This window comes from Armigeres subalbatus, unplaced genomic scaffold (genome assembly GCF_024139115.2).
Source record: "Armigeres subalbatus isolate Guangzhou_Male unplaced genomic scaffold, GZ_Asu_2 Contig1857, whole genome shotgun sequence".
Taxonomy (NCBI): domain Eukaryota; kingdom Metazoa; phylum Arthropoda; class Insecta; order Diptera; family Culicidae; genus Armigeres; species Armigeres subalbatus.
In genome coordinates, this window is record NW_026942680.1 from 294,976 (window position 1) to 309,100 (window position 14,125).

Sequence of the window (14,125 nt, forward strand, 5' to 3'; positions counted from 1 at the left end):
CGCACTTCAAAAGTCCGTACCATGTACCCTACTAGCGATGTATTTGGCCTTTCCGTCAATGATTCTGCCAAGAAGGGCGAAATGTAAGTGGTTCAGGGTGCCCATTGCACTTCGTAGCTATCAGAGTGGACCGAAAAGACCAACACAAAACAATCCAAATATGGTTCCGTTGTTGACAGCACAGTCTGAGTTGTTTGTGACAGATTACGAGAGTTTTGCAACTAGGACTCATATCAGCCGAAAACGGCACAAGAAGTGATTCTGGGCAATGTCGACTGCACTTCTTCTCATGTGAACGTAGGCAGGCACAGTTTGCTATGTAAGATGGATTTTTCTCATGCATTATGAAAAAATAGTATTTAGTAAATAACATAGATTTAGGCCGATTGGGATCTCCAGTACCCTTGTGAGCAAAGGCGTAGGATTGCCAATCCAGAGATGGCGCGTTCGTTTCTCGGTCCGGTCTAGGATGTTTTCGGGTTGGAAACTTTCTCGAAACCCTGGGCATAGTGTATAAAAGCCAGTGTTCAAAATAAAGATCATGTTTAGGAGTTGAATCAAACCGATGGTCAATACGGATTAAGGATTGCGGACTACGAGGTTTCATACGTTGTATCATGTTAAATGAAAATAAGATGTGTGAACTTACACATCAAGACCCTCTTTATCGTGTGAAAACTCGTAATCTGAACAGGCTATTAAAATGCTATGAACCGCCTTGCTGTCTTCCACACACGACACTGAACGCACCAGCGCCAACGATCGATGCGAGAGAGCTTCACAGCAGAGCCTGTTTTACCTTTTCGGCCGAATCAATTCAGCTCACCTTGCGCGATCAGATGTCTTTACGCAGCTTACCGTTACACGTGACTCGTGTTGCAAATGCCGCATAAATTGTCGCGATGACTAGACAGACCACAGACTGCCTAACAACAATGAACAGTGGTGGAATTGATCGGAATTCAGTTTGCTAATTGAAATATGGAAAAAAATGTTCTCATCATTAAATATATGAACATGCTCAAATTTTCAGGTGAACATAGAATTTTTTCTTATGTACTACACATATTTATGTAGTTTATAAAACTCAAAACGTGGTTATGCTTTCAAAATTCTGTGACATTTTTACATCGCGATCGTAACGACTGTGACGGCGACGGTTCGCTGCACTTAGAACTAATCTCGGGTCGGTGTCGCTGAATGGGTGCTTATTGGTGAACAATTTACATCGCATGTAATCACCGCCACGCCACAGAATTGCTGCCTCGCGGGAACGACTGACCGTGGTCCGACGGATGACGGTCGGAAAATCTACCCAAACTGGCGGTAATTTCTGTATAGAATAATGCGCGCTATCGCATGTTGGTACCGAAACGCACTTTGCCGGTCTGAGAAGGTTGTTTACCTAACAGATCACACTGCAAGTCACACCGCCGGAGTTGGTTTTAATTCATCAATCCTGGGTCTGCGACAGATCACTGCCGTCGGCTGCTTGTGATTCAATATAAACGAAGCCGATTGAAACGTAAACTGGATTGAACACGTTTGCGTGTACCAAAGAGTGTTGGTGGCGTGTAAACAAATAAGTCATTAGAATGTAAATTAATCATACGCAGCTAAACAGCTGCGTGTAAAAGAACTGAGGTTGTGAAATTATTCTTAGTATAGCTGCGTTCATACATATGAATGAAATCTATACTAAATCTTGCCGAAAGTAGCTTTACTGCACAAATAAGAATAGTTCCATAGGAAACGTAAGCGAAAATAAGCCATTATTCACTCCTTTACACCATATCTTCTACTTCTACTTCTTCTTCTTCTTCTTCTTCTTCTTCTTATTGGCATTACATCCCCACATTGGGACAGAGCCGCCTTGCAGCTTAGTTGCGTTGCGTTGCGTTGCGTTGCGTGGTAACGGAGTATTTCGTAGATTGCATACTGATAGCTGTCATGTATATTCTTTAACTTTCTTACCCCAATTGCTTATGGATTACTATTTGGGATATAATAGCAACCCAATTGGAGGTCCAAAATGATAAAGCATGAAAGCTACCATTGCCGGCCACGCCCATCTTCTCCGTTACTAGGGAAAGGAAGGAAATGATGATATGACATCTACTTAACGAGAGGCCAGCGACTCACCGACGCCCTCATAGATGTCAAGGAGTTGGATGGTTGGTAGGGAATATGGTTTAGGAATATCATCATAAGCAAATGATATAAGTTTGTACAGACGTTGGGAGTGACAATGCTAAGAAATTTACGTCACTCCGTTCTCCATGGTGTTGCTTCTTCTTGGGGTGGGACAAGGTATTAGACTTGCCCTGGCTAATTAGCCTAGGTTTAAGCGCCAATACTCGCTCTCTGAAACGAGAAAGAAAAAAAATAATAATTGCCCCACCCACCTCCCAATACATGTCAATAGTCACTTCCCTTATTGGTTACAGAAGAAATTTCGGCAAAGATAAAAATCATAATTTTGATGTAAACTACGTCGGGAATACTTAGATACAGGGTGTAAAACCGAAATTTCCAAATTCGAGACCGTCACGAAATTAGGATAGATTTCAAACGCTAATAGCGTCTTTATCTTTCGATGGATTTTCGACATTTGCTTATCAATCGATTCAGAAACTCTCCAGCAATTTGCCAATTCTATTGATACTTTTGATTATCAACGTTAAACTATTGAAAATGTTATTTCTTTCCAAACCGAGTGAAAAATTCAATTCCGTTCATAAATCCCCAACACGGACATCAAATTGCAGTAAGGTACGGGCCTTTTGATCCACTGCTTCGTTTTCCCTGTGTTTCGTGCCCCGTGTTTCGCGTGCGCGCGTCATTTTCATTCTGGATGTCACGGCGAGCGGACTAGCGCGTCCAGAAGCGGTCCCAGTGACAACGGCTGTCTCAGCGGTGTGGTGGTGCGTATGAAATTTTTTCGGTGGTGGTGGCGGTCATGGAAGCAGCAGCACATCATTTTCATCCGTGTCCCATCTTCGGCGGATCTGGCAATCGACGGCGTTCGTTGAGCCGAAACATCGATTCGATCGGTTTGCAACTATTTGGATGTTGTCGGCACAACATGAAATTTTCCCGCGAGACTCTAATTTTGTATTTTTCCTGTTGATGATTGAAAAAGAAATCGGTTCCGAGATGAAAAATTAGGATAGATTTTAAACGCTAATAGCGTCTTTATCTTATTTTCGTCATTTGCTTATCAATCGATTCGGAAAACCTTCAGCAATTTGCCAATTCTATTGATACTATTGATTATCATTAATGCTTAATTTTTTTTCTACAACAAATATGATTTTGAAAAAGTATCACCGGCGCGTGCTTACTCGCAATCTACATGCTGATACATTTACAGTTACATCAAACAACTGAAAACCGAAATACGCCACTCCGAAATTACGAGGTGACAATGTTAGAAAGAGACAAAAGATAGGAAAAATAACACGGTGTGTAGTGCCTCCCCGAGTCACCTTAAGGGAAGATCCTTTAATTACGTAACGCAAAAATTGGGCATTTTCAACCACCCCCCCCCCTATGTTACACTTTTTGTATGAAGCATCTAAAAATTATGTATGGGTCGTCACACTTCGCCCAACCCCCCCTCACCCCTCTAAGCGTTACGTAATTTGTGGACGCTCCCAAGAGCCACTTTCATTGATGGTAGCCGATCGTTAGTACTTCATATCAAATATCATAGCATATCAAAGAATATTGTGGCCAAATTTCATAAAATTTGGTCAACAAAAACCTCCCTGACAATAATAGAACAAAACCTGCCAAAGCCGTCATTCCTCCTACATCATACAAGAAAATTTAAACTGTGCCCTGCTAATGTTAATGACGACGACCGCGCGACCAACACCATCGCCGGGATTAAAATTTACGCCGATGCCGAAGGTGGTACCACGGTCTGCTCTCCGCGACATCTCGAACGAAATGGCTCGCGCGCGCGGAAGAGCTGCTTTCTTGTAATCAATAAAGGTGAACCTGTAGCCATGCCCCTTTGGGGGGTGTGTGACGGTTACACAATATTTGCAGTCATACCGGACAACAAAGAGGCGGGACTAATGAGCCATCTTTATTGATTATAAGAAAACTGCTCTCCCGCGTGCTCGTGCCATTTCAGCACCTAAAAACTCATGGATGAGTTGAATGTATGTATGTAGAATCACGAGCGCGCGTAAAACAGAGAAGCTGCAAAAATGTATTCGCATGGATGACTATCTACCAAAATTATAAGTCTTTCTCTGAATCGTGCTCTCGTGATTCTACTACCGACGGAAAACAATCTGCTATCACCAAGCAATTAGGTTTTACTTTGATCAAAGTTCATCTCGCCTCAAGTTGTGACTTAAGAGCTACTTTCATTGATGGTAGCCAATCGTTAGTAAGGGAAATTACGGCTTTGGCAGGTTTTGTTCTATTATTGTCAGGGGCTTTTCTGTAACTAATTATGCTCAAATTTGGCCTAAACATTCTTTGCATATCAAAGAATATTGTGGCCAAATTTCATAAAATTTGGTCAACAACCGTCCACTCCCCTCCACCCAGAAAACAATAGAACAAAACCTGCCAAAGCCGTCATTCTTCCTACATCATACAAGAAAATTTTAACTGAGCGCTGCTAATGTTAATGACGACGACCGCGCGACCCACACCCTCGCCGGGAATAAAATTTCCGGTAGGAGCTCCTCGAACGGTAGGAGCTCTCGAACGAAATGGCTCGCGCGCGCGGAAGAGCTGCTTTCTTGTAATCAATAAAGTTGAACCTGTAGCCACGCCCCTTTGGTGAGTGTGTGACGGTTACACAATATTTGCAGTCATACCGGACAACAAATAGGCGGGACTAATGAGCCATCTTTATTGATTGTAAGAAAACTGCTCCCCGCGCGCGCGTGGCCCATTCCAGTTCGAGACAGCAGCACGTACGGACGTGTTTTTGTTCGCGCATTTTGACGTTAACTACGTCTAAGGGGAAGCCTCGGATACGGGGTGCAAAATGAAAATTTCCAAATTGGGGACCGTCACGAAATCATGTAAGATTTCAAACGGTAATGGCGACTTTATCTTTCGACGGATTTTCGAGATTTTGTTATTAACAGTTTCGGAAACTTTCCACCAATTTCCTAATTGTATTAAAACTATTCATTATCAACGGCAAACTATTGAAAATGTTATTTCTTTCCAAACCGGGTGAAAAATTCAAAAATAATCAATCACGTTCATAAATCCCCAACACGGACATCAGATTGCAGTAAGGTACGGGCCTTTTGATCCACTGCTTCTTTTCTCCTGTGTATAAAAAGCCTCGTGTTTCGCGTGCGCACGTCATTTTCATTCTGGATTTCATGGAAAGCGGACCAAGGCGTCCAGAAGCGTTGTCCTAGCGACAACGGCTGTGGTGACGCGGATGAAAATTTTTCGTTTGATAATGGTGGCGGTCGTGGCAACAGCAGTACATCTTTACATCCATGTTACAAGCAGCATTTTTGGATCTGGCAATTAACGGCGTGCGTAGAGCCGAATCATCAGATGGCTGTCGCGCAGTCCAGTAGTTTTTGTTGCTGCATCGGCGGAGTTGCTGAGCAAATTTTATTCCAAATACACATGGGATATTGGAAAAATCGGTTCTTCTCAGGGCTTCCATTCTATACAAAGGAAGATTGAGGCGAGGCGAACTTTTTTATAAGTGCAAATTAACCGCTTGGATACGCCATATAGTTACCTGGTGTCCGTAGCAGAATCACGAGCGCGCGTCGGAGGGAGATGCTACAAATATGTATTCGCATGGATGGCTTCAGTGGCAGTCAAGTTTAATTCTTTCAAGATTCTTATTTGGTTTTGTTATTCCAGCCTATGGCGTGGGTCGTTTGGTCGTTAGTGATTCGAAATATGCATTATTGGGAATTAATCGATTCTTCTCATGGACACCATTTTAAACATAGGAAGATTGAGGCGAGACGAATTTGTTCAAATTACGACGTCGTAGCAGAATTACGTTGCCGTTCGTAGCAGAATAACGAGCGCGTATTGTTATTGTAGAGAGCTGCTGCAAATATGTATTCTTGCACTGGCACTAGATTCTTCATTTCACCAAACTGTTTTACGTAGTTTACGTCGGGCGGTCGTGTCTTGTACACAACCCTTATGATTTTTGTCAACAAAAAATACAGATACGAATTTTAACATGATTTTTAGCTGTACCACCAATAGGCGGTAGCGATGATCTTTTCCTAATGAATATGCATGAGTACTCTATGAGATGGACAAACACATGCTTCCCATAAACAAAATTGCCAAATAATGTAGAAATTGTCTTATATGTAACTTGTAGCTGCTATAAAAACCCTAATTTTAGTAACAAATTGATTGCTATGGAAAAGTATCTCATTCTTTCGGATCGTACATTTAAGGAAGAAAGAAAATTGGCAAACAGCCACTGAGAATATTAGGGCTATCGCTGAGAGTTGCACTAATACTTTTGCAGAGGATAAAAGAGACAAACGACATACAATCGGTGGTGATTAGATCGGAAAGCTCTTTCCTTCGTTAAAAATTTCTTGCATCTTAAAGACTATAGAACTGATTTGTTTAATCGCTGACAAGAACTAAGCCAAAATTAGCATGGGCCTTTCCCCCAGAACGTAGATAAAGTTTTAAATATGATATAACACATAAGTGTAAGAACAATATGAATCAGATTGTGGACATTTCATGTAATACTTCCCACTAATCGAAAATACATCAGAAGGGTAAAATATTGAATGTATACCCGTGTAGAGACGAAAATCAAACTAATAACATAAAAATAATAAACTTTGCTGTGACATCAGGTTTTGCTACTTTTATGCTATTCATGAATAACATAAAATAACAAACACACTTTCTTATTTTATCAAAATCCGTTATTCATGTGTTGTTGTAAGGAGAGCAGCACAACAAATGAAAAACAAACTTTGCTATCACAACAAATTTGTCATTCAATCATCATTTGAGTTTTCAACATATCAATAATAACTGATTTTGGTATTTTCTTTTTTGCAAATATTTTGCTATTAATTTGATACTACAATGCCAAAATAAGTCATTCATGAGTTATTCGCTTGAACAATCTCTGCCATTACTTTTTCTATTTTAGCAATTGATATAACAACCTAATATCAAATTTTGCTATTCATTCATGCATATAATAAAAGTATCAATTGATATTGTTTTGCTGTCCTCCTCTACCCGGGTAGAATTTCTTGAAAACTATTTTCAAACACTGTGTTATAAAAGTTGTTAAAGCATCTTGTTATTTTTAATAATTAATTTTTCAAATGCCGAACTCAATATTTAGACATAAAAAAATAAAACCAGAGATTAACTAGTTGGGTGAACTACAATCTATCCTTTCAATACAGAACGCTCATGCAAGCTTGTTCTTTCTCTGTATCGAAAGCGATAAAATCAGAGTCAAGTCATTTAGTCAATAATCCCAACTAAATATTAGCCTAAAGGCACTATTATATGTTACAATGATTTAATAATTATAAAGATGCACATAACACAAAAAAGAGATAAAATTGGAACCTCTCACCGAATGTATCCGAAACGTGGATGAATGGGTTGCAACCAGCGTAGGCACCACATCACTGCACTTAATATTTAAAATCACACTTAATATTTAAAAAAAAAGTAGTTTATACAATTGTCCACCAGCCAAATAACAAAAACGGGTGAAAAAACTTGACAGCAAAATTTTTCACACTGGGACAGAGCCGCCTTGCAGCTTAGTGTTCATCAAGCACTTCCACAGTTATTAACTGCGAGGTTTCTAAGCCAGGTTACCATTTTTGCAATCGTAAATCGTATATCATGAGGCTAGGACGATGATACTTTTATGCCCAGGGAAGCTGAGACAATTTCCAATCTGAAAATTGCCTAGACCGGCACCGGGAATCGAACCCAGCCACCCTCAGCATGGTCTTGCTTTGTAGCTGCGCGTCTTACCACACGGCTAAGAAGGGAGCCCTTTACACCATATGTGAACATTAATTTTAGCTTAATTTAATAATTAAAACCCCAATGGCGATTTTTTCCTAAGTGCGTTTTCGAGATAAAGCGGTTCAAAGACGTATTTAAAATAAAATCCTAATTGAGTTAATCTCAATTACGTTTCGAGTCTATCTAACCTAGAAGGTGTGCGCTGGTTCGAAAATTGTCGGCGGTGGCGTTTTCGGCGTCACGCCGAAAGCCGTTTTGTTCAGCGGTGGCGTGTATCGGCGTGGCTATTTTTTATAGCATTCTTTTTTATCATTTTTTTTCTCGCATTTACGAGAGAATCTTTAGAATTTCACGGGGAAAGTCTAAGGAACTTCTCCACAAAATTCCAAAATTATTTTTTTTCCAAAATATTCATTTGGAAATTATTTTCGAATTTTTCACGGAAACCTCTTTGAATTCTTTAGAATTTTCAAGGGAAGCTCTTTAGAACTCACAAGGAAAAATATTAGTGGAAAAATCTTCAGAATTTCTATGAGAAATTGATCCAAATTTTTACAGGAGAATGTTCAGAAAATCCACGGAAATTTTTTGAGAACTTCTGTTTAATAATTTTCGAAATATACTCAGAAAATTCTGCGGAATATGCGCGAGAAACTTTAAGGAGTTTCAATGGGAAAATCATTGACAGATGCTCCGGAGTTTTCAAGGAAAATTCTAGAGAGCTTCCGCAGAAAACTGTTCGGAAGTTCCATATGAAATTTAATGGAATTTGTTTTTTTTTCAATTTTTGCACGGAGAAAATGTGTTAGAATCAACCGGATTCTGCAACAATAACAATATTTATTGTTGACACAACCACAAATAGGGTTGAATCCATCCTGTGCGCCGGTCATATAATCGGCGGTGGCGGCGTGTTGGTCACTTTTGCCCCGGCGGCGACGGCGTCACGGCGGCGCGCCGTTGACTTTTATCGGCGGCGGCGGTGGCGTGAATCGGCGTGGATGAAAAATCATAAGGGTTGTGTACAAGACACGACCGCCCGACGTAAACTACGTAAAACAGTTTGGTGAAATGAAGAATCTAGTGCCAGTGCAAGAATACATATTTGCAGCAGCTCTCTACAATAACAATACGCGCTCGTTATTCTGCTACGAACGGCAACGTAATTCTGCTACGACGTCATACTTTGAACAAATTCGTCTCGCCTCAATCTTCCTATGTTTAAAATGGTGTCCATGAGAAGAATCGATTAATTCCCAATAATGCATATTTCGAATCACTAACGACCAAACGACCCACGCCATAGGCTGGAATAACAAAACCAAATAAGAATCTTGAAAGAATTAAACTTGACTGCCACTGAAGCCATCCATGCGAATACATATTTGTAGCATCTCCCTCCGACGCGCGCTCGTGATTCTGCTACGGACGCCAGGTAACTATATGGCGTATCCAAGCGGTTAATTTGCACTTTTAAAAGTTCGCCTCGCCTCAATCTTCCTTTGTATAGAATGGAAGTCCTGAGAAGAACCGATTTTTCCAATATCCCATGTGTATTTGGAATAAAATTTGCTCAGCAACTCCGCCGATGCAGCAACAACAACTACTGGACTGCGCGACAGCCATCTGATGATTCGGCTCTACGCACGCCGTTAATTGCCAGATCCAAAAATGCGGCTTGTAACATGGATGTAAAGATGTACTGCTGTTGCCACGACCGCCACCATTATCGAACGAAAATTTTCATCCGCATCACCATAGCTGTTGTCGCTAGGACCGCTTCTGGACGCCTTGGTCCGCTTTCCATGAAATCCAGAATGAAAATGACGTGCGCACGCGAAACACGAGGCTTTTATAAACAGGAAAAAAGAAGCAGTGGATCAAAGGCCCGTACCTTACTGCAATCTGATGTCCGTGTTGGGGATTTAAGAACAGGATTGATTATTTTGAATTTTTCACCCGGTTTGGAAAGAAATAACATTTTCAATAGTTTGCCGTTGATAATGAATAGTTTTAATACAATTAGGAAATTGGTGGAAAGTTTCCGAAACTGTTAATAACAAAATCTTGAAAATCCGTCGAAAGATAAAGTCGCCATTACCGTTTGAAATCTTACATGATTTCGTGACGGTCCCCAATTTGGAAATTTTCATTTTGCACCCCGTATCCGAGGCTTCCCCTTAGACGTAGTTAACGTCAAAATGCGCGAACAAAAAACACGTCCGTACGTGCTGCTGTCTCGAACTGGAATGGGCCACGCGCGCGCGGGGGAGCAGTTTTCCTACAATCAATAAAGATGGCTCATTAGTCCCGCCTCTTTGTTGGCCGGTATGACTCCAAATATTGTGTAACCGTCACACACTCACCAAAGGGGCCTGGCTACAGGTTTAACTTTATTGATTACAAGAAAGCAGCTCTTCCGCACGCAAGAGCCATTTCGTTCGAGAGCTCCTACCGTTCGAGGAGCTCCTACCGGAAATTTTATTCCCGGCGAGGGTGTGGGTCGCGCGGTCGTCGTCATTAACATTAGCAGCGCTCAGTTTAAAATTTTGTATGATGTAGGAAGAATGACGGCTTTGGCAGGTTTTGTTCTATTGTTTTCGGGTGGAGGGGGGGGGGGATGGTTGTTGACCAAGTTTTATGAAATTTGGCCACAATATTCTTTGATATGCAAAGAATGTTTAGGCCAAATTTGAGCATAATTAGTTACAGAAAACCCCCTGACAATAATAGAACAAAACCTGCCAAAGCCGTAATTTCCCTTACTAACGATTGGCTACCATCAATGAAAGTAGCTCTTAAGTCACAACTTGAGGCGAGATGAACTTTGATCAAAGTAAAACTTAATTGCTTGGTGATAGCAGATTGTTTTCCGTCGGTAGTAGAATCACGAGAGCACGATTCAGAGAAAGACTTATAATTTTGGTAGATAGTCATCCATGCGAATACATTTTTGCAGCTTCTCTGTTTTACGCGCGCTCGTGATTCTACATACATACAGAAAACATACGATGATTCAACTCATCCATAAGTTTTTAGGTGCTGAAATGCCACGAGCACGCGGGAGAGCAGTTTTCTTATAATCAATAAAGATGGCTCATTAATCCCGCCTCTTTGTTGTCCGGTATGACGGCAAATATTGTGTAACCGTCACACACTCCCCAAAGGGGCGTGGCTACAGGTTCAACTTTATTGATTACAAGAAAGCAGCTCTTCCGCGCGCGCGAGCCATTTCGTTCGAGATGTCGCGGAGAGCAGACCGTGGTACCACCTTCGGCATCGGCGGAAATTTTAATCCCGGCGATGGTGTTGGTCGCGCGGTCGTCGTCATTAACATTAGCAGCGCTCAGTTTAAATTTTCTTGTATGATGTAAGAGGAATGACGGCTTTGGCAGGTTTTGTTCTATTATTGTCAGGGGGGTTTTTGTTGACCAAATTTTATGAAATTTGGCCACAATATTCTTTGATATGCTATAATATGATATGATATTTGATATGAAGTACTAACGATCGGCTACCATCAATGAAAGTGGCTCTTGGGAGCGTCCACAAATTACGTAACGCTTAGAGTGGTGAGGGGGGGTTGGGCGAAGTGTGACGACCCATACATAATTTTTAGATGCTTCATACAAAAGTGTAACATAGGGGAGGGGTTGAAAATGCCCAATTTTTGCGTTATGTAATTAATGGATCTTCCCTTGAGGTGACTCGGGAGGCACTACACACCGTGTTATTCCTATATTTGTCTCTTTCTAGCATTGTCACCTCGTAATTTTAGAGTGGCGTATTTCGGTTTTCAGTTGTTTGATGTAACTGTAAATGTATCAGCATGTAGATTGCGAGTAAGCACGCGCCGGTGATACTTTTTCAAAATCATATTTGTTGTAGAAAAAAAACTAAGCATTAATGATAATCAATAGTATCAATAGAATTGGCAAATTGCTGAAGGTTTTCCGAATCGATTGATAAGCAAATGACGAAAATAAGATAAAGACGCTATTAGCGTTTAAAATCTATCCTAATTTTTCATCTCGGAACCGATTTCTTTTTCAATCATCAACAGGAAAAATACAAAATTAGAGTCTCGCGGGAAAATTTCATGTTGTGCCGACAACATCCAAATAGTTGCAAACCGATCGAATCGATGTTTCGGCTCAACGAACGCCGTCGATTGCCAGATCCGCCGAAGATGGGACACGGATGAAAATGATGTGCTGCTGCTTCCACGACCGCCACCACCACCGACCGAAAAATTTCATCCGCACCACCACACCGCTGAGACAGCCGTTGTCACTGGGACCGCTTCTGGACGCCCTGGTCCGCTCGCCGTGACATCCAGAATGAAAATGACGCGCGCACGCGAAACACGGGGCTTTTTATACACAGGGAAAACGAAGCAGTGGATCAAAAGGCCCGTACCTTACTGCAATCTGATGTCCGTGTTGGGGATTTATGAACGGAATTGAATTTTCACCCGGTTTGGAAAGAAATAACATTTTCAATAGTTTAACGTTGATAATCAATAGTAACAATAGAATTGGCAAATTGCTGGAGAGTTTCTGAATCGATTGATAAGCAAATGTCGAAAATCCATCGAAAGATAAAGACGCTATTAGCGTTTGAAATCTATCCTAATTTCGTGACGGTCTCGAATTTGGAAATTTCGGTTTTACACCCTGTATCTGAGTCTTCCCCTTAGACGTAGTTTACGTCAAAAATCAATGGCTGAAAAAAACAATTTTACCGTGGATTTTTGGATAACGGGGTTTGATTCACACAGGAATCGCCCGTATAAAAACCGACTTCAGTGGATTAAAATTGCAATATTCTGCGTTTGCCGATCATCAAAATAGTCAATTGCCGGCGATACTAATCAATACCTGATTTCAAAATGTTATTTGAATTACCACTATTTTGTTATTCTTTGATTTTGATTAATCAAATTTTAACAATAAATCCTGCTTTACTTTTTCGTGACCCCTAAGTGCAGATTTAGATTTCGGTGTCATAGAGCAAATTGGTAATACATTTTTTCAAAAGTTATTTCAAATTTAGGATTTAGATGCACTTCAGTCGTTTTGATCTCAAAATAACTAAGTTTTCGATAAAATATAATATTTTCCTGAAATTTGCCTAAATATGCCAACAATGCGCTTGGTGGAGTTTCTGAAAGAATTTCTGGAGGAAACTATGATTTTTTTTTTAATTCCTACAGGTATTTCTCAGTAAATTTCATTAGGAATTCCTTCGTAAAATCCTATGACAATGTCTGTTGAGTTTTTCTATTTTAGAAAGAATAATCCATTCAGGTTCTATTCGGGAAATTCCTTTAGTAAAACATAAAATATATTCATTCGGAAATTTATTAAAGAATGAACTATTTTCTGATGGAATTCCTAAGAGAATTTTCTAAAGGACTTTCCGAGCAAATTCCTGAAGTAGTGTTGGAAAGTGTAGTAGGAACCTTTTAAAAAATTTAGAGCAAATCCCCACATCAGCGGCTGCTTCCGCATCTTCCTCGATTGCACACCCCAGAGCCAACGTCATGTTCCAGGTTCTCTGCAAGTTCTTTTGCTGGTCTCTCTTCCTGCATACGCACTACATGTCCAACCCACTGTAATCTGCCTTATTTTAGCAACCTGCCTATGTCTGCATTTTTGCCTTTCTCGTATACTAAGTATACGTAAAGGCTATAGGATCACTCCAAAACCGAACTTTTGATAGAAGGCCCGGGGACCCATAGTGTTATATACCAATCGACTCAGTTCGACGAATTGAGGTGATGTCTGTATGTGTGTATGTATGTGTCTGTGTGTATGTGTACAAAAATGTGAAACACACTTTTTGGTATTTAGCATTATCCAATTTGCTCGCAACAAGTTCCATTCGACGTAGAATTCAATCCCATTGTTTGCTATTGAAAATTAGATCCATCGGACATTGCGTTCCGAAGTTATGGCGAAAAAACTGTTTTAACGTGCAAAAAAAAGCAAAACCCCCTACCTCAGATTTGAACTCGTGATCTTTGGGGTGAGAAGATACATACAAATATGAACCATCGAATGGGAGATATGTTTATTGCCTCTATATAGCATTAGAGTTTATCCTGTAGGGTAAATGT